General features: G+C 46.6%; 1 protein-coding gene and 1 non-coding gene across 13 annotated transcripts in view; one reads left to right on the plus strand and one right to left on the minus strand.

The window, feature by feature from the left end:
- MAPT (microtubule associated protein tau) overlaps positions 1 to 27678 on the minus strand; it is a 122860-nt gene that overhangs the window by 82120 nt on the left and 13062 nt on the right. Inside the window, exon 1 of one of the 12 annotated variants that reach the window (XM_044938854.1) lies at positions 9256 to 9610. The exons of the other annotated variants lie outside the window; for them this stretch is intronic. The gene's annotated coding sequence lies outside the window, so the exon portion shown is untranslated. Of the gene's footprint in view, positions 1 to 9255; positions 9611 to 27678 lie in introns of those variants that run through there. 12 annotated transcript variants of the gene reach the window in all.
- On the plus strand, positions 3281 to 3353 carry TRNAD-GUC. Its single transcript has one exon. It is a non-coding gene; the product is annotated as a tRNA-Asp (tRNA).

Raw genomic sequence — 27678 nt, forward strand, 5'->3', positions numbered from 1 at the left:
AGTGTAAGTTGCAGGGCATGGACAAAAATAAAGGAAACAAATAAATAAGCAAGTCGGCAAACCCTACAACAATTAGTTTTCAAATTCTGGTAAAGGGCTCCTGGGCACAGTGACCTTCCCTAGAGAGGTCAGCCCTGGGAGGCTGCCACTGCATGCAGTTACCTCCTCAATCTCGCTTACCTCTTTCCAACAAGAAAAGCAGAAAAACATTCATAATTACCTAAATAGAAGTGTTCTCTTTGTTTTTCCCAATTATTATTATTTTTTTCTTTTTTTGTGTGTGCTCAGTTGTGCCTGACTCTTTGCAACCCCATGGACTGTAGCCCACCAGGCTCCTCTGTTCATGGGGTTATCCAGGCAAGAATACTGGAGTGGGTTGCCATGCCCTCCTCCAGGGCATTTTCCTGACCCAGGGATTGAACCTGCGTCTCTTGCATCTCCTGCATTGGCAGATGGATTCTTTACCACTGAGCCACCTGGGAAGCCCTGCTTTTCCCAATTATTAACCCATGATTGTTAAATATCTGGAAGGATCAGCAGTCCTTCTAAGAGCCTCTGAGGCTGACCGTTCTCACTCTCAGGCTCAGGGTCCATCTTCTGTCTAGTAAAGAGATGATTCCACTTTGCAGAAGAGGCAAAAGAGAAGCTGAGCAAGTTGCCCAAAGTCACCTGGCTGCTCAATAGCCAAGTAAGGCAAGACATTAGCTTCTGCCTGTGACATTGTTTTAATTTAGTAGAGAGCTCCGTTGGCTGTACCACAGGCTCAGAAAGCAGCTGTCCATTTTCCAGAGGTTTCCAGATTGACTTTACATCAATGGAGACGTGCTCCAGCCATGCTTGTTCTGTGCTGCCTGCAATCTCTAGCCAGTGGCTGTCAGCAAGCAAAAGGCTAGGAGGCACCTGTAGGACTCACATTCTCAACCATATGTCTGGTATCATTTGGGCAATTGTCCAAGAAAAGGGTCGGTTTTTAAAAATTAAAGTAAAACCCAAAACATAAACTACTCTGCAGAAAAGAATACATGCATCATTAGATCCAACACGCCCCAGTGAAATACCCTAATGAGCACCAAGGCTCATAAATTAAAGAAACAAATGAATAATGCAAAGTATAAACAACAAATGAAACCTCTCTCTGAATTCAGAATAAATCTACTGCAAGTGGCTGGAGATGATAATATTATTCCTAAGAAAAACCTGCTAGGATTTAGTTCAAGCTCATTTTGTAGCTCAATTGCTCATGTCAACCTTCTCAAACCTAACATTTTATTGCTGGTCTATTTTTTTTTTAAAGGAAATCCATAGGGACTGGGCTTCTCCAGTGGCTCCGTGGTAAGGAATCTGCCTACAATGCAAGAGACACAGGACACATAGGTTTGATCCTGGGTTGGAAAGATCTTCCAAAGGAGGGCATGGCAACCCACTCCAGTATTCTTGCCTGGAGAATCCCATGGACAAGACTACAGTCCTTGGGGTCGCAAAGATTCAGATATGACTGAAGCGACTGAGCACACACGCACACATGCACGCACATAGGGACTTCCCTAGTGGTCCAGTGGCAGACTCCTAGCTCCCAATGCAGGGGGCCCAGGGTTCGATCCGTACTCAGGGAGCTAGATCCCACAGGCCACAACTAAGAGTTCGCATGCCACAAGTAAAGATCCCACATACCGTAACTAAGACCTGGTGCAGCCAAAGAAATAAATACTTTTTTTAAAAAAAGGAAAAAAAAAAAACCCCCTCAAACCACACACACACACACAGAAAAGGAAATACACATAACAGTGCAAAAGTTCCATCAGAAACATGTTAGGATGCAGAGACTCTCAGGAGTGTGAGGAGAGCTGGTCCTGGCCAGAGAGAAGCTCTGGGGACCCGAGATCTAGCAAGTGGACTAACCTTTTCTGAACACACCAGCATTGCCTCAGTCTCCTCAGTCCTTGGATGATTGCCAGAAATGTTCTATCATCTCCCTTCAGCTCCACCAGGAGGACCAGGGCCTGGATATGATCCTGGGACCATGCCTAGGGTGGAGGGAGGGCTGCACAGGACAAGCTAGACAAGGGTGGACTAACTGTAGAGAATTCAAAAACAATAATAAAACTGATGAGAAGTCAGCCTGCTTCCTATGAGCATCATGTGTTGGAAATCCTCAACAACATCAGTGATTACATTCTCCTCCCTGAAAAATGTCTTTATGGTCTAGGCTATGAACAACCGGTGCCAATGATCTTGAGTGTCAATAATACATATGTATGTTCAAATTCACACATGTAAAAACGAGTCCTTCCTTGTCTTCTCTGTGGAAGTCATTTGGAGAATTCCAAGTTACTCAGTCGGCCTCAACATATTCTGAGTCGGCTCCATATGGCTGTTGGGAAGAAGTCCTTAGCATTTCGAGCCTGTTTCAGGAGACTTTTGCGTTTCCAACCTTAACTACGTCTGCATTTAAGCAGTAGGTTGTAAATTTGAATAGTGGTAGCACCATGATCATAAAGAAGCTGAATTATTTCAATCCTGTCATTCCATGTGGCCACTAGGAGATTTTGTGTTTAAAACTGAAAACAGTGAGGGCTTCCCTGGTGGTCCAGTGGTTAGGCATCCACCTTTCGATGCAAGGAACACGAGTTTGACCCCTGGTTCGGGAAGATCCCACATGCCACAGAGCAACTGACTCCATGTACCACCACTACGGAAGCTTGCATTCTAGAGCCTGTGTGTCTACAAGAGAAGCCCCCACAGTAAGAAGCCCCCTCACTGCAACTAGAGAAAGCCCATGTGCAGCAACAAGACCCACCACAGACAAAAAGTAAAATGAATAAATCTCAAAAAATAAGTAAATAAAATTGAAAACAGTGAGATTGAGTGTGAACAGCCAAGTATATTATTTTTGCTTAGTACATACAATGTTTACGCCATACATGACATATTTTATTGAGTTTGTAGAGTATTTTTTTAATGGAAATTTATTCTTTTAAAATCATGAGTTGTAACTTTTAAAACTAAAGAATTAAGAAAATAAAGCAGTGTATCAGTGGTACAACTTAGTATTAATAGTTTTTAAAGTATAGGCAACTTTTACAGATGTCTCGCTTTTATTAAAGTTCACCTATTAGAAACAAATGATAATTTACATAAAATATCATTATATCAGGCTACAACCAAAGAATCAAAACTCATTAGATGAAAAAAATTTTAATAAATACTTGTGCTTTTTTCCCCTCCATTTTTTTTTATACTATAGTATTCACTTTTATTTTAAAAAAATCATGGTGGGAATTCCCTGGTGGTTCAGTGGTTAGGACTCTGTGCTGTCACTGCTGAGGTCCCAGGTTCAATCCCTGGTCAGGGAACCATGATCATACAAGACATGAGGTGTGGCCAAAAAAAAAAAAAAAAAAATCCTGGCATCATTATTATATGTACAGAGTTCAAGAAATATTTTATTATCTGTGTTTCTTTTCTGGCCATTATGATTGCTTCACTTCATGATTATTTCTAAATATAATTTTATCACATAAAGGAGGGGACAGTTAAATGGCTGGGTGTCAAGGGGCTTGGTACCTCTCTTCTGAAAAGTGGCATATGATGGTGGGCAAACTCCTTCAGTCAACTAGCTCCAATCACCCACAGATCTACAAGAGAGGGAAGATTAATTTCTGCCCTAACCCTAACCCTGATGTTCCTTTCTCTAAACACCACCTCACCCAGCAGCCACAGTGACAGTGAATTCTAGAATCTAAGGCAGTGATGTGAAGGTTTGTGACGGCTTCTCAGGGCCAGGGATGAGCAATCCAAGCAGGGCCAGCAGAGGGTGATGCTCCCAGTGAGGTCTGGCCCCTGTCCAGCCCCGAAACCAGAGGCTGGCCCTCACAGCAGCAGAGCCTGTGGTCCCTGCAGCCATGACCTACTTCCCAGTCCACCACTGAGAACCGGGCAGCCATGACGAAGCAAAATTAAGTGGATTTGAAATGAGCCCATGCTAAATAAAAAAAAGTCTGAGCAGTATGCAACTTTTTCTGGGGATGGGAGGCAGGTGTCATGGAGAGAGGAAGAGTTTAATCTTGGATATTAAAAAATTAATCGGAGGGGGGCGTCATAGAAATAACAGGCTTTGAAGCTGAAAGATCTGGGCTCAATTCTGGTTCTGCAATTTATTGGCTGTGTGATCTTGAGCAAGTAACAGTCATTCTGAGCTTCAGCTTCCTTATCCATAATGTGGGGCATATATAACCCCACCTCTTGAGGCTGACCCAAGATGAAGCCAAACCTCTGTTTTCTGAGTACTGGGTACCATCTTAGTTCTCTCTCCTTCAGTTTTCAATGATGACATAAAATATTCTATAGATAGAGCCAAAGCCTGGTAGGGCCTAGGCATCCCACTTCAGGGCTGCCTGATGATCAGGCAAAGAAACCTCTTTGAGAGTGAAGAGTATGCCAAACTTTATCCAGGAAGAAACTTTGCTTGCTAGAGAGTGGATAGCCTGCCAGTAGGGACTGAGTCAGATCAGATCAGATCAGATCAGTCGCTCAGTTATGTCCGACTCTTTGAGACCCCATGAATTGCAGCACACCAGGCCTCCCTGTCCAACACCAACTCCTGGAGTTCACTGAGACTCACGTCCATCGAGTCAGTGATGCCATCCAGCCATCTCATCCTCTGTCCTCCCCTTCTCCTCCTGCCCCCAATCCCTCCCAGCATCAGAGTCTTTTCCAATGAGTCAACTCTTCGCATGAGGTGGCCAAAGTACTGGAGTTTCAGCTTTAGCATCATTCCTTCCAAAGAAATCCCAGGGCTGATCTCCTTCAGAATGGACTGGTTGGATCTCCTTGCAGTCCAAGGGACTCTCAAGAGTCTTCTCCAACACCACAGTTCAAAAGCATCAATTCTTCAGCGTTCGGCCTTCTTCACAGTCCAACTCTCACATCCATACATGACCACAGGAAAAATCATAGCCTTGACTAGACAGACCTTTGTTGGCAAAGTAATGTCTCTGCTTTTTAATATAAGGATAAATCACCAGAACACTCTATACCTAGGATTAGGAGACTGGATTGCAGGTGGGAGAGAATAATAAAGAAAGAAGGAAGGTCTAGCTGTGATTTTAAAATAAAGAAGGTTTTGTTTTTGTTTTCTGGTAGAACATTTATTGAGATCTTTTTATAAACCCCTACTAAACAGGACACAAGACTAGAGGTACCGATGGCCATTTTTACTACAACCTGGGGAAGGCTAAGACCCCGGTTTGATTCCTGGGTCAGGAAGATCCCCTCGAGAAGGGATAGGCTACCCACTCCAGTATTCTTGGGCTTCCTTGGTGGCTCAGCTGGTAAAGAATCCACCTGCAATGCGGGAGACCTGGGTTTGATCCCTGGGTTGGGAAGATCCCCTGGAAAAGGGAATGGCTACCCACTCCAGTATTCTGGCCTGGAGAATTCCATGGACTGTATAGTCCATGGGGTCACAAAGAGCTGGACACAACTGAGCAACTTTCACTGCAGACTGGGGAAGGCTATTTAGAATAAGTAGAGCCAAGAGAGGGTGCATTCCAGGTTCTTGTTGATTTCATTTGGATGACTGGATCCAGTCATACCTGTGAGATCGATCTCTGACTTTTTAAAATTTGGAAACCAATAAACTATCTTTTGTGTTTATGTCAGTTTCTTCGGGCTTTAGATGTTTGCAATTGAAAGAAAAATACACCCTGGCTGAAACTTGAAATCCTCTAATGCCTCCCTCCACCTAAAGTTGGGCTTCCCAGGTAGCGCTAGTGGTAAAGGATTCATCTGCCAATGCAGGAGACATAAGAGATGTGGGTTTGATCCCTGGGTCAGGAAGATCCCCCGGAGAAGGGCATGACAAACCACTCCAGTGTTCTTGGCTGGAGAATCCCATGGACAGAGGAGCCTGGCAGGCTATGATCCATAGGGTTGCAAAGAGTCGGACACAACTGAAGCGACTTAGCATGCATGCGAACCTAAAGTTACCTATAGTAACTTCTTGTCTGTATACTGGATATAAATCACACCCTTCCCAGTCACTGGGCCTGTCCCATGTAGGTGCATAATGAAGTTTGGTTGAAATTAAATATGAAATTTCATGAAATATGATATTAACATATTATAACCTAGCTAAACATTCTTAGCTTCCTGTCTTTTGGAGGAGTTTGGGGAGATTAAAGTTTTAGAGATGGATTTATTCATTCAAGAAAAGTTGAGTATTAAGCACAATGCAGGTCGGTGGTTCAACCTTGTGCATTAAAATTCCCTATGGTGCTGTACAAAGATACCTATTGTTGGCTGGGCCCACTTCAAATTAGAATTCATATGGCCTGGGGTATGGCCTGGACATGAAGAGTTTTAAAAGCTCCCCAGGTGATTTCTCGGGACTTTCTTGGTAGTCCAGTGGCTAAGACTCCAAACTCCCAACGCAGGGGACCCAGATTCGATCCCTAGTCAAGGAACTAGAGCCCACAAGCTACAACTAATACCGCAGCTAGAGATCCTGCATGCTGCAATGAAGACGGAAGATCCTGCATGCTGCCACTAAGACCCAGCGCAGACAAATAAATACAAGCTCCTCAGGCGATTCTAATGTGTAATTAAGGTGGGCAATCGGGACCATAGCAGTGACACAGACATGACCTCACTTTTGCGAAGGCACCTCATGAAAGAGACAGTCGACAATCCAAGTGTCACAAGAAAAGGATGGCAGGTCACATGAGTCCAAGATGGGCACTTGTTAGTCTTGGGGGTGGGGGTTGAAGAAAACTTCCCTGAACAAATGATGCTTATACTGAGACATGAGGGACAAGTTCAAGTGAACAAGGTGAAGGGAGAGGGTAGGAAGGAACATTCCATGCAGAGGGAAGAGTGCATGCAAGGGCCCTGAGGCAGGAAACTGCAGAGTTTTCAAGGAACTAAAAGATGACCCATAAGGCGGGAAGATGAGGGAAGTGGTGATGCCAAAGGTGTGAAGCCACTGGAATTTGGGACTTTTTTGCTACTGCAGCATAAACCTGACTTCACTGACTAATACAAGGATTTTAGTTGAAAGACAGTGGGTAGAGTCCAGCTTGGATTCAGCTAAGGAGAACAGATATGTGGGGAGAAAATGGAAAAGTGCCAATGATGCTTTAAAAGAAGTCTGTCTGGGAAGAGGAGGACAGAAATAGGGTGATGGACTGAGGGGGCATTTGTTTTGCTTTAAAGAGGGGACTCACTTAAACCTCCTAAATGCCGACAGGAAGGAGTCAGGAGAGGAGAGGACAGGAACAGGAGAAGGGGGAAATAAAAGCTAAGCAAGCTTCCTGAATGATGGCAAGGTGGACGAATGGAATCCAGGGCACGGGGTGGGGGAGGGCCTGGCCTTAGCAAAGTCACCCACGAGCTGCGGAACACAAAGGTGGTGAACTAGCACGTGAGATGCTTGGGCCACCGGCACAGGTCAGCTCTGCAAAATGCCTTGACCCCTGGGGGTCCTTCCTAAAACTACCAAAACCCAGTATCCCCTGCCCCAACATTCAAAGACCATTTCCCACAACAGAAAACAAATGAAACAGTCAAATCACATTGGTTATATTTCCAGTATTCCAAAAGAGAGTTCAAAGGTGGCCTGTATTCTCCCTTCCCCCAATCTTTTACTTTGAAAAATTTCCAACTTACAGAAAAATTGTACAAATGATACAATCAACACCTTTATTTTCTTTTCCTAGACTCACCAATTGTTAGTATTTGCAACATTTGCTTTCTCTCTGTCACTCTCTGCCTATCCATGTATAACTACACACAAAACTTAATTTTATTTTATTTTGATATTTTCTTTATTTGGCTGAGCTGGGTCTTAGTGGCAACAAGCAGGATCTTTGATCTTCATTGCGGCATGTGGGATCTAGTTCCCTGACTAGGATCCAACCTGGGCCCCCTACATTGGGAACACGGAGTATTGCCACTTGACTGCCAGAAAAGTCCCACAAAACTTAATTTTAAACAATATTTTTCTTATTGTAAAATCAACATATGGAGACTTTCCTGGTGGACCAGTGTTTAGGACTCTGCTCTCACTGCCAAGGGCCAAGGTTTGATCCCTGGTCGGGAAATTAGGATCCCACAAGCCATGTGGCTTAGCCAAAAAAAAAAAGCAACATGTATGTGAAATCAAGTACAGCAAAGTACAAAGTACTTACCTATAATCCTACCACCAGAAACATCACTATCAACATATTCACATATTTTCTTTCAGGTTTTCCCCATGCATTTTCAAAACTAGTCAACATTATTTTGAATATGCAATTTATATCCTACTCTTTTATCAGATGAATTCTCTTGATAATTTAAAATTCCACAGACATTACTTTCTAATGGCCACCTACTATTCTACATAACTGTTTCCCAGAGATTGGCTGTGTAGCTGGCTTCTGAGATTTCCTATTATTAACAACCCTTTGATGAACACTGGAGAAGGGAATGCCAACCCCTCTCCAGTATTCTAGCCTGGAGAATTCCATGGACAGAAGAGCCTGGCGGGCTTCGGTCCATGGGGTCACAAAGAGTCGGACATACTCTTTATGATTAACACACTTGATGAACATCTTAGTGTTTTTATTCTTTTCGTATTTCTCATTTTTTCCTTAAGACAGATTCCTAGAAGCAAAATTCTGGGTCACAGGGCAGCAACATTTTATAGCCTCTATTTACATCCTGCCAAACGGCTTCTTGGAAACTGGTCCAAACTTTTACACTCACTAGCCAGACTTGAGTAAATGCTCCTGTTGAGTCGGGGAGGGGCCCAGGCACAGCTAGGAGAGGGGTGGCCCCCGAGAGGAGAACGCATCACAAATCAACTTTCACAGAAACCAGGAGAGGGGGTGGAGAAACCCCAGTCTCCCCGGGCCTCCCATTCTGCCTGGCCCACTGCAGACACTCGAGACACCATTGCTCCATGAATAAACAAATCCACAAACATGTATTTCTGCATTCCCATCACGTGTCCAGCACAATAGACAAAGGAAAGAAAACAGTGAAAGTTCCCGGGGTGAACTGTGCCCATGGGGCACACAAGAGTCAAAACGAAACCCACCCCTTGCAGGCAATACAGCAAGTTTTCTTAGGACAGGCTGATCTCTGCTTAGGCTGATCATCTGTGGTCCTCCCTCCCCCACAAGACAAGCTCCAATCTCACTCAGCTCCCAAATCATGCAGCTAAGAAAATGCAGGACGAAGAGTCAGGGGTGTATTAAAGGGCAGCAACATTACCTAAGGTAACAGTGGGGTCTTTCACACCTCCTTCTCTGCTGGGAGCTGGTTGACAGAATGGGCCTCAGCTACAGAGAGGAAAGGCAGGTCCCGGTCCCAGCCCAGTGGTTCGCAGCAGAAGAGCTATCCCTCCACTGGGACGATTTTCCATAAGCGACTCCTGGTTGTCTAAATTGGCGGGAGCAATCCGTACTGGCTGAGATGGCCTGAGCGAGGCCTGCGGGGAGGCTGTGGGCACAGGCAGGCACGCAGGCACATGTGTAATGGAACTGACCGGCTGTGCCCCTCAAGGGCTGCGTGGTCAAGGGAGGGCAGGTGTGACATCACGGTCACCCTGGGAGAAAAGCCAGGTCTGTGAAGTCATGGGGTTCTGGGGTCTTTCTCATCCTACTTTGCGCAGTTTCGGGGCCTTGTTTACCTGCAAAGAGGGAGTGATGGAAGACCAGGCAAAGGGAAGTGGTATGGAGGGGGGCTGGGATCTAGCCCATTGCACTCCAATAAGCACCCCACCACTCCCCAGAACCTGATAATGGTGATGCATGAGCAAAGCAGCCTTTGGAGAACAAGCGACTTGCACTCACAAGCTCCACACCTGCATTTGAGGTGGGTTTTGGAGACTCCACACTTTGGGCCCCTGTTGGGTGGTAAGAGCGCTGTTCCCTGGTTTCACCATCTGGACAAGGGGCCACTTTCTCTCCTCTTTGTGCACACCTGCCAGGCCTGTTGCTCAGCTGTGAAGCAGGTCTTGGGCTGGATCCCATAGGAGAGCAGACTTGGACATGAAATGCAAAATAAAGGGCTTGTGAGTCCACAGAGGATGTACTTAAGGATCTTTTGTTTATTTATTTTCTTAAGCTATTTTTAAAGCCAAGTCTTTTTTTTTTTGGCTGCACTGGGCCTTCGTTGCGGCTCATGGGCTTCCCTTGTTGTGGCTCTTGAGCTTAGTTGTCTCAGGGCATGTGGGATCTTAGTTCCTTGATCAAGGATCGAACTGTCATCCCCTGCATTGGAAGGCTGATTCTTAACCACTGGACCACCAGGGAAGTCCCAAAGGTCTCTTAAATCTAAATCCTTAGCTAGTACTTGCTACCTGCAAGGCTCTATGCACTTTACAAATCTTAATTCATTTAATTGTCTTTCAAACCCTATGAAGTCGGTATTATCATTATTCTGATTTTCTAGGAGAGGAAACTCAGGCAGAGAGGCTGAACAACCTGGCTGAGTTCATACCACTAGGACACCGCAGAGCTGGGATTTGAATCCAGGCCACCTGGCTCCACAGTGTGTGCAGAGATCAAGGTCTCATGCAACATGAAACTGGCTGAGTCAACGACAGCTGCAATCCCATCATGAGCTGCAGAGTGAGGAAGGCTCTCGTAAGAAAGATTGTGGCTACCTTTTCGGGACCACCTCAGAATCACACAGAGCCTTGAAATGGAGGCTGGCTGGCTCTGGGCATTTGCCCAAGTGCCCACCAGTAAACCTGGGACAGCCAGACAATACTCAGGCTGTCCTTCACTGGGCATGTCTCGTGCTCTTAAATCAGGACTAAGCTCTGTGGGATTTCTAAGCTAAACCAGGCATGAAGGGGCTGCTGTATCCTGCTGGGTTCGGGGGATCTGCCCTAGCCTGGCCTTACATCCTGGTGGAGATCCAGTCCCAACGTTGGCCCCATATTTGGACCACATTCTGATCCCATTAGTGAAAAATCTGAGTCATGATAGATAACAACCAATGGTGGAGGAAGGCTTCAGGTAACACCAGTTCTAGGAGCATTCTCTTTTAAGAGAATCTGTATATCAAGATGCCTCAATATAATAACATAACACCTTTATTGTACATATGAAACTGACTTAAAACCACAATGTGTGTGTACACCAGCTAGACTCTGAACTTCTCAAGGGATCAGGACTGAGTGATTCCCAAGTAGCCCAGTGCCTTGCGCATAGCAGGCATCCAGACAGACATGTTAGACCTTCTCAAATTTTAAGGTATAATTTGTCTGGACACTTTGGGAATTTTGATAAAACATCCCTTAACCCTGAAAGTTAAAATATGGTGACCAACAGGCATCAGATGAAAGGAACCCTCAAGGAGCAAAACATAAGGCCTTTGGATGAGAGTCACAGACCTGCCCAGAGCTGTCATTATACAGAGTTAGAGAGAGGACCCAGGGAGTGTCTATCCATCAAAAAACATTTGCCAATGGCCCTGGGCTAGGTGCTCTGAAACTCCTTGAGGAATCTTCTAGTCTCTAACCCTTACTGCCAGCAGGATATCGTCAGAACACCCCAAAGACACACCCCTCTTTCCCCAAGGTCTCAAAACTCCACCCCAGGAAGTTCTTCCGGCTATCTAGCTTGAACTACTCCAGACAGAGTTTAAACCAGACCAACAGCCCAGGAGTATATCATAGAGTTAAATGGATCTAATAAGTCACACTTGTAAAGATTTAATCGAAGGACAATTTCTGATGTATCTTGAAAAGTTGGAATGACCTGTCCAGGAATGGTCCACATGCCCACAAGACACCATCATTGACTGGGGGCCTCCCCAGGCCCCTCCTACATTGACATTTGGTGACAGGATGCTTGCCTGGGCTCTTTACTCCTTGTCCCTTGGGGTACAAGTGATCTGTTGTCACCCATTTAACTAAGCAATCTGTGAACCCCTCAGCTTTCCCTGCAAGCCTGGTGAACCCAGGCCAGGCATCAAGCTTCCTCCAGGGCAAGCTGTCCCAGTGGGGTTATTTTTTTGTTTGTTTGTCTTGTTTTTTAATGAAAATTTTGTGTTTTTTAAAAAATTTATTTGTATTTATTTATCTGTGCCGGGTCTTAATTGTGGAATGCAGGATCTTCTAGTTGCAGCGTGTGGGATCTAGTTCCCCGACCAAGGATCAAACCCGGGCCCCCTGAATTGGGAGCACAGAGACTTAGCTGCTGGACCAGCAGGGAAGTCCCTGATGGGGTGGTTAAGGCAAAGAGGGGCTGCAGCATGTGTGGGCTGTGAGGTCCTCTGACCTCCTGTGATCTTATAGGACGCGCCCTCAAGATGGCTGCCAGATCATGGGATCTGGGTTCCAGGAATCGAAATTTTCTGCAAGGGATTTTGACTGCCCATTCCAGAAAATTTCCCCTGGCCTGCTCTGTTATCAGCCCTCACCATTGAGGAACACTCCAAATTTCTGTCCAGATCTACATGGAGAAGTGCATAAAGATTTTCATCCCAGTTTTTTTCATGATAAACCCTACTATAAGGACAATTGAAGGAAAATGATCCCTAAACTTTCACTTAAAAATCTGGGGAGGGAAGGAAGGAGTAAAAAAAATCTCTGCAATCAGATGTTTCTCACATTCATTTTTATTCCTGATTAACCATTAATGGCTTGCTCATTATGCTGTATAACAATTATGCAAAGATGCATACATTTACCACATGCTGGCCTTTCTGACGTTCATTATGACTTTAATTATTATTAAGTACCCATGGTGTGCCAGGTGCTAACCGCCAGACAAGGGGCAGGACAGGATGAAGGCTACTTGTCGCCAGTCAGCTGTTAACAGAACCGCTCAGCTTTGCTGCTAGCATTCCTGGAGAGCCACCCCTGCGATTTCGGCGACTTCAGATGTGTCCCCTGTGAGTTAATGGGAGACTGAGGAGGGCATGTCTGCGGTAATCCAGGCATTGGGCAGCCATCCCTTACTTTGCCAGAGCGCTCCAGTCTGGTGTCCCTGTGGGACAGGGGAGGGTCAGGGGCCAGAGCTGAGCCCCCGAAAGTAGACAGGATGATGGAGCCACCAGGCAGGCAGGAAGTCCACCCCTGGGGAGAGGAGGCCCCTCGGGGCAGCAAGGTTCCAGCAGAGGGTCCTCCGGGCTGTGCTGCTGAGAGTAGCCCCTGAGAGCTAAGGGACCATCTGGGAAGATTACCTAGCTGCTCTGAGCCTCAGTTTCCCCAGGTGAAAAAATGGAGGTAGAATCTGCAAATTCAATAGGCGACAGTGATGAAATGAGATGAAGCAGGAAGACACCGGCCATTACTCTTCTGTTGCCCTTGTCACTGTGAGCTCTGGCCCGGCAGCTGGTCAACAGCTTCAAGTGCCAGATGGGCGGCAGGGGAGCAGAGGGCTGGGGGAAAAAGCCAAATCCATCCTCCCACATAAAATAAATAAATAAATAAACCCAAGGCCTAGGATCTGCACAAAGCCAGAGTGCTGCCCAGCATGTCACACGTGTGCACAGGGGCCGGGAACACATTCCTGGCACCAGTGTTCTCTGCCTGCAGCTCATGTGAAAAGTTCTCCTGTCTCAGGCAGCCAGGTGCGCAGGCCAGCCCACGAAGACCTAGTAACACGGGCATGTGTCCGAAATGGAGCTTTGTGGCTTTGAGCTGCTGGGCCCATGCTGAGCCCCTTTAAATGCTTTGGAACTTTAAGGCCCACCTGCCTCCAGCTGAGCCTAGCAGTGGGAGAAGTGGGGGAAAGAAACACAAACCAGGCAGAGGAACGAGAGCCAGCTCTGGTGACAAACCCACTGTTTCCCACAAGATTGACTGCGGTCCAGTCATGGGAACTAAGCATGAGCAGAGCCCTGCTGCAGGAAGCAGCAGGTGAGGGGCCAGGATGAGGGCTCTGTCCTTGGCTGGGATGAGGATTCCCTGGGAGGAGGGCATCCTTTCCTTCCTCCAGTTCTGTGAGTCCTGGCATGCTGGATGTAAGAGGGCACACAGTCTCCCCAGGAAGAAACATCTCCGGGGAGGCACCCCATGGGCAGGTGGAGGGAGGTATATAGCCCAGAGGGAGTGGAGAGGGTGAGAGGCAGGGCTTGAGTGGCGAGTGTCGCGGGCAGGTGGAGAGAGCAGCAAAGACATGACATGGGAAGGGTGGAAAGTGGAGTTGATGAGATGAAGGTTTTCAAAATGTTATTTGTATGTTTGTTTCTTCCTGATGATAAAAGTAACTCATGCTGCTGTCTGAATTTCTGATGAGAATCTATTCATGCATTACTTATGTAATATTAAAAAATTCTTTGACACACACACACAAGAAATATGGACCTACTGAATTGAAGGGGAAAAAAGTGCATAAAGAAGAAAATGACAGGCTTCCGTACCCCTATTCAGGTCTACAACTACGCTCCCAAAGCTTATCAAAGCTGGGCATGTGCCCAGACCTATGGGTCTGGCTTCCCTGGTGGCTCAGTGGTAAAGAATCTGCCTGCCAATGCAGGGGACACAGGTTCAATCTCTGATCCAGGAAGATCCCCTGGAGAAGGAAATGGCAACCCACTCCAGTGTTCTTGCCTGAAAGAGGAGGCATGGACAGAGGAGCCTGATGTGCTACAGTTCATGGGGTCAAAAAGAGTCGGACACAACTTAGAAACTGAATAATAACCACCTATGGGTCTCCCGTGTGACTGGTTAGCATGGTAGGTATCAGCAGTGTGGCCAAGGGCCTCTCACTCACTGTGCTCTGTGCTCCACAGACATCACTGCCTCTCCTTACAGCAGCCTGGGAAGAGAGGTGCTACTACTCACGATTTTCAGATGAGGAACCAGGCTCAGAGAGGCTGAACTACTTACCCAAGGTCACACAGCTAGCAGGGAATGGCCAAAAGTCAACCCCTGTCAGCCCTCCTCCAAGGCTTGGGCTCTTCCTATCACATTTCCTTCACGATCAGGAATGGCACGGAAAGCTGGGTAAACGGCATCTCACGTCCATTTCTTAAGTAAGCCATAGTAATGACATAACATTAAAACAACATCTGGGGAGAAATGAACTGCCAAGAACAGGCCAGGTAAGTGCAGGAAGAGAGGACCACTGAGGAGCCTCCTTAGCTTTTGCACCAACAGTGAGATGGGCTGATTTTGGAAAGGAAGATGGGCTCCAGGAGACAGTAAAGGGAACAAATGACCAAAAGGGGTAGAAAAAGCAAGGGCTCTGGAATCAGACCACCCAGGGTCTCCTGCGGCTCACCCCATGGTTGGGCCGAATGACCGGGCAGTTCTGCCCTTCTTTCCCATTACAGAGCATCCATTATTGGGAACTGCTTCATTTCTGTGGGCAAGGAAAACCTCATCAACCTAACTAATATTTTCCAACAACAAATGTTGCTTCTGTTACTTCAGCAGCAGGGGCTGTTTCACTTGGGATACCCATGCATCTTCCAAGAATAGTGGACATTCTCTAGGCAAATTAGCATTTAAAAATTTATTTATTTATTTATTTTTGGCTGCGCTGGGTCTTTTTTTTTAATTTATTTTAATTGGAGTCTAATTACTTTACAATATTGTGGCAGTTTTTGCCACACATTAACATGAATCAGCCACGGGTGTACATGTGTCCCCCCATCCCAAACCCCCCTCCTACTTCCCTCCCCATCCCATCCCTCTGGGTCGTCCCAGTGCACCGGCTTTGAGTGCCCTGTTTCATGCATCGAACTTGGACTGGTCATCTATTTCACATATGGTCATATACATGTTTCAATACATGTTTCTCAAATCATCCTACTGTTCTACCACAGAGTCCATAAGTCTTTTTTTTTTAAATTTCTGTGCCTCTTTTGCTGCCTTGCACATAGGGTATTCGTTATCATCTTTCTAAACTCCAGATATATGTGCTAATATACTATATTGGTGTTTTTCTGACTTACTTCACTCTGTATAATAGGTTCCAGTTTCATCCACCTCATTAGAACTGACTCAAATGCATTCTTTTTAATAGCTGAGTAATACTCCATTGTGTATATGTACCACAACTTTCTTATCCATTCCTCTGCCAATGGACATCTAGGTTGCTTGCACGTCCTAGCAATTGTAAGCAGTGCTGCGATGAACATTGGGGTACACGTGTCTCTTTCAATTCTGGTTTCCTCAGTGTGTATGCCCAGCAGTGGGATTGCTGGGTTGTATGGCAGTTCTATTTCCAGTTTTTTAAGGAATCTCCACACTGTTCTCCATAGTGGCTGTACTAGTCTGCATTCCTGCCAACGGTGTGAGAGGGCTCCCTTTTCTCCACAACCTCTCCTGCGCTGGGTCTTTGTTGTTGCCTACAGGCGTTCTCTAACTGTGGCGAGTGGGGGCTACTCTTCGCTGCAAGGCTAGGACTTCTCACTGTGGTGGCTTCTCTTGTTGCGGAGCACAGGTTCTAGGGCCATGGGCTTCTGGAGTTGCAGAATGTGGGCTGAGTAGTTGTGGCCCATGGGCTTAGCTGCTCTGAGGCATGGGGAATCTTCCCAAATCAGGGATCGACCTGTGTCCCCTGCATTAGCAGGTGGATTCCTAGCTACTATGCCACCAGAGAAGTTCAGAATTTCTCTTGAAGTCGGGTATATGCTTGCCATTTCGAAAGGAATGGAGACGGTTCAGTCTGGCCACTCTAGTAAAAGGACACAATCTTGACTCAGAGCCAGTCCTCCAGAGGTTATCTTTTTACTGTTGTTTTTGTTTTATTTTTCTCCTTGAAGGCAAGTCCTAGTCACTAGGCATAATCCACTCTAGCTGCCGCTCTTGCTCTGCTGAGGGGTAACTACCTGGCCTTAAGGTTGGTTAGTCAACACAGGCTCATGTAACCCTTTAAAGCTCACACTCACTGTGGAGTGAAATGGTTCATTAAAATCATTGAAACACCACCTTCCCTGATGGTCCAGTAGTTAAGACCCCAGAACTCCCCCTGCAGGGGGCAAGGGTTCAATCCCTGGTCAGGGTACTAAGATCTGGCATGCTGCATGGCAGGACCAGAGAAAAGTCAGTGAAACAAGGGATCCTCAGGAGGAGAGCAGCAGGAGACTGCAGGAGAAGAGGTCTTCACACTATGGAAGAAAGTGGGAATGTTCCGGAAAGCTGCTGCCAGAGGGACACAGCTGTAAACCAGACTGTGTGTCCCAGAGACTGGCCTCCACCGTCTGAGAGGCTCCTCCTTCACCTGGGATCTCAAATACTGTTGCTTCCCTGTCAGGCCTCTGTCATGGGTCTGCCCTGCAGGCCAGTTGCATCTGAGGATCCTTCTCTGGCCACCGCAGCCCCAGGAGGGAGGCAAGATGGGGCCCAGGAGAAGGGGAATGGGGCAAGAATAAGAAAGAGACCTGGGCTAGTCCAGCTTTGCCATGAACTCACTGTGTGACTCTGGGGAGGTCACGTCACATCTCTGGGCTGTTACCTCATTTCTCAAGTGGCTCTGGTGTCTGTTAAAATGCCAAAGTTGTGGTCCTCAACACCTTGTGCTGGAGTCTCTGCGGGTTTTTCTCAGTATAACCACAGAAAGTGGGGAGGTGTGGGGGAAGGGAGGTCCCCACAGGAGAAGGAACAGCTGAAGGGAAGGTGGTAACCACTCTCAGAACGTCACCTGCTTGGAGGCTGCTCCCACCCCTTTTACCGTCCTCTTCTAGCCCCTTCTTTCTCCTCCCTCCCAGCCCCCTCATCAGGTCGTGAGCGGCCTTCACAGCAAGCTGGGGTGACTCTGTTGGGAAGGCAGAGGAGGAGTTTGGGTGGTGGGTGGGAGGGGGAGCCCGGTGGGCTATGGGAGTTCTTCCACCTCCATGGTTCTGGGAGGTCTGGGTTCCCCAGGCCAGGCAGAGTGACCCTTCACTAACCAACAGTAGAGATGCTCGGGCCTTGGGGTCAGGAGATCGACATTCTAGCCGTGGCCGTGCCATGGACCGCTTCTCTGAAGAGAACCATAGGACAACATGCTAATTAAAACTGAAAGGAGGCCCTCAGAGGATTGACTGGACTGCAGTTCTTGTCTGAAGGAGACCAGCCGTGCCTTTGGCGTCCCTGGGCGTGGGAGGTGTTCCAAAGGAGCAGGGTCTTGGGCTGAGCTTTGCATCCTTCAGGGAGTGAGGGGGGATTCTGGAGGAACTCCGGGAACTGCACCACAGAAGTCACTCCGGAAGAGACCGGCCCCTGCCCGGAACCCGTCACCCCGTCTCCTCGACTGAGGTTCCGTTTCTTCCTTTCCCCAACAGGAAGTGCCGCCCAGCCTGGAGTTGCTGGGAGGATGAAATGAGATCATTTCTGTCTAAAGCACAAAGAGAAAAAATAGCACTGAGGTTGCTTTTGATATAAAAGGATGGGGGACTGACATTTTGAAGTGGTCCATCACGTAGCCAGGCCTCAGGGAACTTGTTCTCAGGGGTCTCACTTGGAACACAGGCCACCAAGCACTCTGGGGACCTCACAGGGCTACTCTGCGTTGTCAGGAACCACAAGGATTAGACACTTTCATAACACGGGAGCCCACCTCCCCTCGTCTTCCTCTACTTCCAAGGGAACATTCTAGAAGGTGCTCTCTGTGTTCCATTACACACTTTAGATATGCTTCACGCGGGTGCACACACACACACAAACTGTGCTCCTGCTAAGTCCTGCTCTTTCAGCTCATCTGGAAGGCTCTTCACACACACACACACACACACACACACACACACACACAGTGCTCCTGCTAAGTCCTGCTCCTTCAGTTCATCTGGAAGGCTCTTCACACATGCAAACACACACACACACAATGCTTCTGCTAAGTCCTGCTCCTTCAGCTCATCTGGAAGGGCCCTGGAAGGCTCTGCACACACACACACACACACACACACACACACACACACACTGCTTCTGCTAAGTCCTACTTGGTTTAGCTCATCTGGAAGGCTCCCCTGTATGATGCATGCAGTGCCCAGGCTGGCAGGCCGGCTAACAGTTTCTGCCCTTCTGGGAGATGAGGAGGGTGAGGCCAGATCAGAGCTTCTCCACCAGGGGGTGTCATGCATCACCTGGGGAGGCTCTGAAAGAACCTTCCTATGGATGAGCTTACCCTTTTGAAGTGAGCTGGGGCCTGAGCATATGTATAAATTGATCTTTCTTTTCTTTTTTTTTTTTTTTGGCTGCACCACAGCTCCAAGTGGGATCTTACTTGCCCGTTCAAGAATCGAATCTGCGTCCCCTGAATTGGAAGCTCTAGAGTCTTAACCACTGGATTGCCAGAGAAGTCCCCATAAATTTATCTTTTTTAAAAAAGGTAATGTGTACACAAGATAAAAGACAATAGAGTGAAAATGATGTCTCCTGCCTCCACCCACAGCTTCTCCCCCCAGAGGCTTTCATCAAAGCCTGATTTTCACCTTTCCTCCCAGAGTCAGGTTCCATGTAGGTGATTCATTCACCCTCCCACCTTATACACAAACAGTAACACACAATGCCCGCCTGGCTCCCCGCTTAACAAGGTGTCTGAGGGAGTAGCAGAGCCACACCTCTGGATCCAGTGCATTTCTCCAGGGACCACGGCTTATTTAACCAGTTGCATCCTGACTATTTTCAGACTTTTGCATAACAGATAATTCCCCAATGAACCCCCACATATAAGTTTTTGCTTGTATAGAACGACTAGATTCTCAGAAGGAGCGATGCTCTGCCAAAGAACATCTAATCAACGGTCACACTTCTCTCCAGAAGGGATGGTTTTCCAACCCCTCTGGATCATGGCCGCCTCATCCATGTAATAGTGGCATCTCACTATGGATTTATCAGCAGTCCTTTAATTATGGGCCAGGTCAAGCATCTTTTTCGTGTTTGTGGCTCAGACGGTAAAGAATCTGCCTGCAATGTAGAACTGGGTTCGATCCCTGGGTTCGGGAACATCCCCTGGAGAAGGGAATAGCAACCCATTTTAGCATTCTTGCCTGGAGAATCCCAAGGACAGAGGATTCTGGTGGGCTATAGTCCATGGGGTCGCAAAAGAGTCAGATATGACAGAGACTAATACACTCTACATCCCACCCACTTTTTTTTTTCTCCTGTAAACCATATATTTTTTTCTTTTCCTGGGCATGGATATTTTGGTAAAGCATCTGGGGCAATTCTGAGGTATCCTAGGACCCCCTGCCTATTCTGGATGACCTAAGGCTCCTTGAAGCTCTAACACTATGGATTCTCGGAGCATCATTAAAAGCCTGGGGATCCAGGCACTGTCCAGGTTTCAGAGAGCCTGCCAGTAAGCTGGAGAAGCCCAGCTGTGAGCCTGAGCCTGAGTCTGAACACTGATGTCCAAGCCTGGTTGGGGCAGCCCTCTCTGCATGGGAGAACGGGCCAGTGTGTCTTTAACTCATGTTAGGGTGTGAGGGCACAGGACATGATGGAGACATTTTGCATCTACTTCCATTGAGAGTTCTTTCTGGGAACCCAGAGCCAGCTTGTTTCTGCAACATCCACCCGCTTCCCTCCATTTCAGGTCTGTCTGTCAAGTCCTCTCTTTCAGCAACTGGGATTTACCCAGCTGTTCTGCTTGGCGCCGCCCCCCACCCACCCAACAATGAAAGGGTGCAAGATTCCCAGGGGCGGCTCAAGTGTCAGCAGCACACTGCAGCATCACTGGAGCTCTGCTAACGGCCATGTGTCATGTGATGTAGCTGGAATGGTTTGTAACTTAGCCTAGATGCACCGGATTAATGGCTAACTCCTCCACCCTTAAACACAGAGCTTCTGTTTTATAGGAAGTGCTCAAATGACTGTTGAAAAAATAAATCATTAACACCTGTCTAATTGCTCCCCCCTCTTTTGTCCAGAGGGTAGTTAGTAAAAGTTCAAATTGGTTCAGTTGAACCGTGCTTACAAAGACTCCAAGCATAAGGAGGTCCACTTCCTGACAGCCTCAACCAGCTTTCTTGCAAATTCAAAAGCCCCTTTCTTTGGTCCTGGGAGTGAGGATTGCCATGTAAAATATAGGATGCCTAGTTAAATTTAAATTTCAGATAAACAACAAATAATTTTTGTTAAGTATGTCCCAAATCTTGCATGGGACATACTTAATTGTATTGGTTTCCAATACAATGTGGCTGCTGTAACCAATGACCGCAAACCTTAAAACAACAGGTATTTATTTATTCACTCATTGGTTTGGATGCCAGAAGTCCAAACTCAGTATCACTGGGCTGAAAGCAAGGGGTTGGCAGGGCCGTGTTCCCTCTAGGAGAAAATCCCTTGCTTGTTTCTTGTAGCTGCTGGTGGCTGCAGGCATCCATAACACCCTCATCTCTGCCTCCATCATTACATCATCTTCTCTTCCACGTTTTTAATCTCTCTCTGCCTGGCTCTTATAAAACACATGCGATTGCATTTAGGACACAGATGATACAGGACAATCTCATTGCAAGATCCTTAATTTAATCACATCTGCAAAGATCCTTTTCCCAAACAAGGTCATATTCACAAGGTTCTGCAGACTAGGATCTGATATCTCCTGGAGGAGGAGCATTATGTAGCCTAGCACACTTATATTTTTAAAAAATGGTTGTTTATCTGAAATCCAAATTTTACTAAGCATCTTGTGTCTTAATTTGCTAATGCTGACATCCCTACCTGGGCTGGAGCCTCTGCTCATGAAATGGCAGGAATTTAAGTGGTTTGTCTTGAATGGCTCACGGTCCTTCCTGCTATGCTTGTGGGGTCGTGGCTAGTCATTAATGGTCTTTGTTTCTGAAGTAGGGCTCATGGTTTATGGCAGCTTTCTGGTTTCCAAGAGGATCCAACAGCTTAAGCTTCCCAGATGGCGCTAGTGGTAAAGAACCTGCCTGCCAATGCAGGAGATGTAAGAGACTTGGGATCGATCCCTGGGTGGAGAAGATCCCCTGGAGAAGGAAATGGCACAGAGGATCCTAAGGCTTAGATTAATCTAAAGACTTAACTTTTAAAAAGATTATGGCATAGTACATGTAGTTCCACTTTTAGCACTCAAAACACCAAATGCAGATGTGTACCCCTCCATCCTCCAGAAAGGTAGAGGATGAACAGATACACAAGTTATGTTTCTGTCCATGTTCTGTTCTTTCTGTTCTTAAGTCTTTTCTCTTTGGCTGCACTGCCTGGCTTGTGGAATCTTAGCTCCTCGACCAGGCATTGAATGCGGGCCTCAGCAGTGAAAGCACCAACTCCTAATCACTGGACAGCCAAGGAATTCCCAGGTCTCGAGTCTTTTTAAAAGAAATCTTGAGTTTTAATCAGTGTTGAATTCACTTATTCGTCTATTTATTCAGTCACTAAACAGCTACTGAGCATTTACTCTGTGCCCTGTACTGTGCCAGGCCCTGAAGATACAAAGACGAATAAAACATCGCCCAAGAGATGAATGCATTGGGGAACCTGGTGCCCAGGGAAGCCCCTCAAAATGCAATCAGACAAAGCTGTGGAAATTAAACACAAAATAATGAACCCCAGAAATGCGAAAGCAGAAAATTTTAATGTTTGCTTCAAAACTAGTGGTATAGAAAGAAACCCAATTAATTTACTAATTATCTTTAAATTCAAGTGACTATTTTTAGAATTTAGTTTTGGGGGAAATAACTTCTATTATAAGATATGTTACTTAGCCAGGGCTGTCTGAACGTGATGGAGCTGTTTCCTCTTTCCATGTTTTTCAGATCCCGGAAACACGAGTGACTGTGAGGCACATCCTCTGACCCCAGCCCCTCCATCTTGGGCTCTGCCTCAGGCTTCACAGACTTGGTGATGTCACCCTTCACCTGCAGCTGCCTCCTGCTCCCCATTAACTGGTGCAGGAGTGCACTGGGGGATAAATTATGCCCATCCCCCAAACACTTCTTATGATGAACAGGATTTTTTTATAAGAGGAAAATAGCAATCTGTTCATCTAGTCATGGCAAGACACAAGCCCTCAAACTGAAATTCCAGGTCTCTATCCTATTTAAAAAAGATCAAAACCCTTTTCTGGGGGTGAGAGAAGGATGGATTGAGAGTTTGAGATTAGCAGATGCAAACTATTATATATATAGAATAGACATGTAATGGATATATACATATATATAATTAATGCATATATAAAATATATATATATATAATGCATATATACAAGGTTCTACTCTATAGCACAGGGAGCTATTAATATAACCAATGCATGTGTGCATGCTAAGTTGCTTCAGTCATGTCTGACTCTGTGCGACGCTATGGACAGCAGCCCACCAGGCTCCTCTATCCATGGGATTCTCCAGGCAAGAATACTGGAGTGGGTTGCCATGCTCTCCTCCAGGGGATCTTCCAGATCCAGGGATCAAACATGAGTCTCATGTCTCTTGAAATGGTAGGTGGGTTCTTTACTACTAGTGCCACCTGGGAAGCCCCAATACATCCAATATCCTGTGATAAATCATAATGAAAAAATATGAAAAAGAATGTATATGTATAACTAAACCAATCTGCTGTACAGCAGAAATTAACACAACATTGTAAATCAACTATATTTCTATAAAATACATTTTTAAAGAACTTTTTCTTTGTCCCTGCTGGGGGAAAAGCAGTGTCTCTTCTTTCCCCTCGGCCCAGGCACTGGCAGTTGAACTAACCGGCAGGACCCCTCAGACTCAGTCAGTGAATGAAGAAGTCAGTGTGGGGCTTGATCTTAAGAGCAGCAGCCCGGGGTTGAGGAACAGAAGTCCCAGGTTCAAATCCCTTGTCAGCCCAAACTAGCCATGTGATTTCAGGTGCCACTGAACTTTCCTGCACCCTGCCTGATTATAGTGCTGTGTATCTATTAATTCCATACTCCTAATTTAACCCCTTGGAGAAGGCAATGGCACCCGACTCCAGTACACTTGCCTGGAAAATCCCATAGACGGAGGAGCCTGGTAGGCTGCAGTCCATGGGGTCGCTAAGAGTTGGACACGACTGAGCGACTTCACTTTCACTTTTCACTTTCATGCATTGGAGAAGGAAATGGCGACCCACTCCAGTGTTCTTGCCTGGAGAATCCCAGGGACGGGGGAGCCTGGTGGGCTGCCGTCTATGGGGTTGCACAGGGTCGGACACGACTGAAGCGACTTAGCAGCGGCAGCAGCAGCAATTTAACCCCTCTCCTCTCTTTTCCCCTTTGGTAAACATAAGTTTGTTTTCTATGTCTGTGAGTCTGTTTTTGTTTTATAAATTAGTTGATTTGTGTTATTTTTTTAGATTCCACATATAACTGATATACAATATTTGTCTTTCTCTGCCTGAAAATGAGTCAGATTTTTAACTGAGATTGACCATTCCTGAAGTCATCCAAATCAGAACAATATTAGTGTATCCAGAAAGCCAGGTCAACCCAATGTTCTTTGCAAACACTGGGCCCTTTGGGGCCGGGGTTTGTTTCGCTCGAAGGTGGCTGTTCCAGGTGTCTCGGCAGTGGAGACCCAGTGATATAGGGTCTGGTGCCCATTACGTGGCCACAGCCTTTGAGGATGAGGTCCCTGCACCTGAGGATAGAGATATGACCAGCATGCCCTGGGCTGTCCAAGCATTCCTGTGCTCCTAGCTTTGCATCCAGGGCCACGTGCAAAGGGGCCACATCCCTCAGCTTCTGCCCAGAACCACGGAACTAACCGGGTCCGAGTCCGGTGCTGAGTACCGCCATGTACTCCATCTTTCAGTCTGCGGTCCTTTTAAGAATTTTCTTTCTTTTTTTTTCAAAAAATATTTATGTTGTTTATTAAATATTTATGTTGTTTATTTGGCTTCACCAGGTTGTAGTTGCAGCACACGTGATCTTCCATCTTCATTGCTGCATTCGAGATCTTTAATTGCAACATGCAAACTCTTAGTTGTGGCATGTGGAATCTAGTTTCCTGACCCTGAATTGAACCTAGGTCCCCTGCATTGGAATGCAGGGTTTTAGCCACTGTATCACCAGGGAAGTCCCCTTAAGAACTTTCTTGAAGAAACATTTACTACTCACCTTGAAAACAATTTATAGACTGAAATGATCCCTGTCCCTCCCCTGGGGAAAAAAGAAAAACAACAGAACAGAAACTAGGGCGGGATCTCACATATGGTATCTTGGCTTTATAGCTAGTGTTTTTGTTTTAATTTGGGGGAGAATGTGGGAGGCAAGAACAGAACTGAGAACTGATTCTTGTCATAGGTAGATGGAAGGGTGGCTGTGGGGAATGTATTTCAACATCATCAAAGTGCCTGGTGAGGTTGCAGATGCTAAATAATGTGGTACATGTGACCCCAACCTCATTGGTGTGTGTTCCTCCCTTCTCTGGCCCCCCTCCCTTTTCCTGGTTCTAGAATGTGAGCTACACTGGAGACCTACGTGTGTGCTCAGTCACTCAGTCATGTCTGACTCTTTGTGACCCCATGGACTGTAGCCCACCAGACTCCTCTGTCTATGGAATTCTCCAGGCAAGAATACTGGAGTAGGTAGCCATTCCCTTCTCCAGGGGATCTTCCCAACCCCGGGATCAAACCCAGGTCTCCCTCATTGCAGGTGGATTTTTTACTGTCTGAGCCACAGTGGAGACCCGGGGGGAAATAAAGTGGATTGCTGACTAAGGGGGATCGGGCAGTACCCCTGGGTGGCTTGGGATATAGGTTTGCCTCCCCTCCGTCCCACTAGGACCCTTTTTCCTAACAGCAAGGACTTACTTCGTCTGCCCAGGGAAACCACCCACATTCAATTAAATTTGTCCCTGGGGTCACTGCCTGGGAACCTGAATGTCATTTTCCCTCCTGAGTCTATACCCCAGGGTTCCTCTGGGACCACATTTTCCAGTCTTTTGGTCCCACCTACCCCTCCATGGAAATGGTGAGTGTGAACATTTTTCAAGCTGAAAGAAAAATGAGCTTCACTATTTGATAAGTGTGGACCTGCCCACGACACTAAATTTGGTTCTGCCGTCACCAGAGTCATGAAGCAACAGCCCAGTTTAGAGGCTAGCTTTTAGTCTTAAATATTTTCTCTGGGCTCATGTTACATATGACTGGGAGGCTGGAAGGCACGGATTCTTCAGTCATTAGCACTAAAGACATGTCTGTTGGCATGGAGAATGGAATCAGAGGCAGAGGGTCAGAGGCTCTGAGGACCTGGAGACAGCAAGACAAGGTTCTGGACTGGGGCACCACCTGGCTGCCTCCCCAGCTCTAAACTCTCTGAACCTTGGTTTGCTCCTCTGCAAAATGAGGATGGTAAGCCCTGCCTCATAGAGGAGTGAAGGTTAAATGCAACAATATTTTTAATAAAATCAAAGCCACCTGCTCCTACCATTATTATCAGCATCTTTGTATAGCAAAATAATGGACTAACAGTTAAGTTGGCCTGAATGAAGTAAGGCAAAGCAGAAATTTTAGAATATTTCAAAGGAAGTATGAGTTTTATTTTCAAGTCTGTAGAACAACTGAGCCATGTACTAGGAGGTGGAGAAGGTACTTTAAACAGGTAAAACTCATCTGACATCAGCCTGTTTTGATAGTATCCAGCTGCATGAACCAAGAGTAATTATTTTGAGCTTTGCATGTGCCCAGCTCTGTGACTGGGCAAGACACCCAGGGGAGCAGGAAAGCCACACAAGACTCGCCCTCAGAGGGCATATCACCTGTGGAAAGATGAAAGCAGCACAGACAAGAAGGAAAATAATTAAGTCAACCACTGTGGTGCTGAGGACTGCTGAGAAATGAAATGTGTTGATGTTGGGATCTTGTGGAGCGCAGTACCTGGAGGCGGTTTTCGGGGAAGAGTGATCAGGGAAGGTCAGGGTGACTAAAAGAAGGGGAGCAGAAGGGAGAGGGGACATTCTCAACAAAGGTACCATGGGTGAGCTAGGAGCAGAAAGGGCATGATATATGCGAAGGAGCTGAGAGGCAGAATGGCCCGAGGTGGGGCTGGACCAGTAGGACTAGACAGGGAGCCCAAGTTGTGACATACGGAGGGGGGCAGGCAGCTAGAGGTGGGGCCTGGCTCAGCAAGGGACAAAAGTGTAATCGTGGACTCATGCTCGGATGGGGGCAGGGCAGATGACAGGGCTGCTCTGGGAAGAGGAGTTTGGCAATGGCCTGCCAAAGGGATTGGGCATCAATTTCAGAACTGAACTCTAGAGCAATTCATTATCATTTTCACAATGATCCAGGGGTGAAGTGATAAAGGCAGACGTTTCTTTTAGCACTGGTGCAGATGGATTGGAAAAGGAGAGCAGATCCAAGTGATGTGGAGGAAGAAACTGATGGTTAAGTCTGTTCCAGGATATGGCAGGAAGAAGAGTGTAAGACTCCATGGTTTGCCATACGGGGACTGGAGGATGGGAGGTTCCAAGGAGCAAAGTGGATGGGACTATGGCATAGTGAGGGCAGCTTTGGGGACAGCAAACAAAGGCAGACAATGTAGGGATACTAAGTATGGTCAAGGCCAGCCACTCATTAGAGAAGCCAGGCTGTTGTCAGGGTAGGGGCAACACACCAGCCTGGAAGTATCAATATTTCCCAGTCTATTTGCATGAAGAAAAAAAAAATCCTCCATTCCCAGGGCAAAAGCAAATAGACTGCAGCCCAGCACCAGCTCAATTCAAATTCTAAGTGCAAGTGTTCAATTAATGAGCCTGCACCATGCCTCTTGCCACCAAATAGCCATTAGAATATTATACCATCAAAGTCAACTCCAACCTTTAATTTAATCACTC

Source organism: Bubalus bubalis, chromosome 3 (assembly GCF_019923935.1).
Source record: "Bubalus bubalis isolate 160015118507 breed Murrah chromosome 3, NDDB_SH_1, whole genome shotgun sequence".
Lineage (NCBI taxonomy): Eukaryota > Metazoa > Chordata > Mammalia > Artiodactyla > Bovidae > Bubalus > Bubalus bubalis.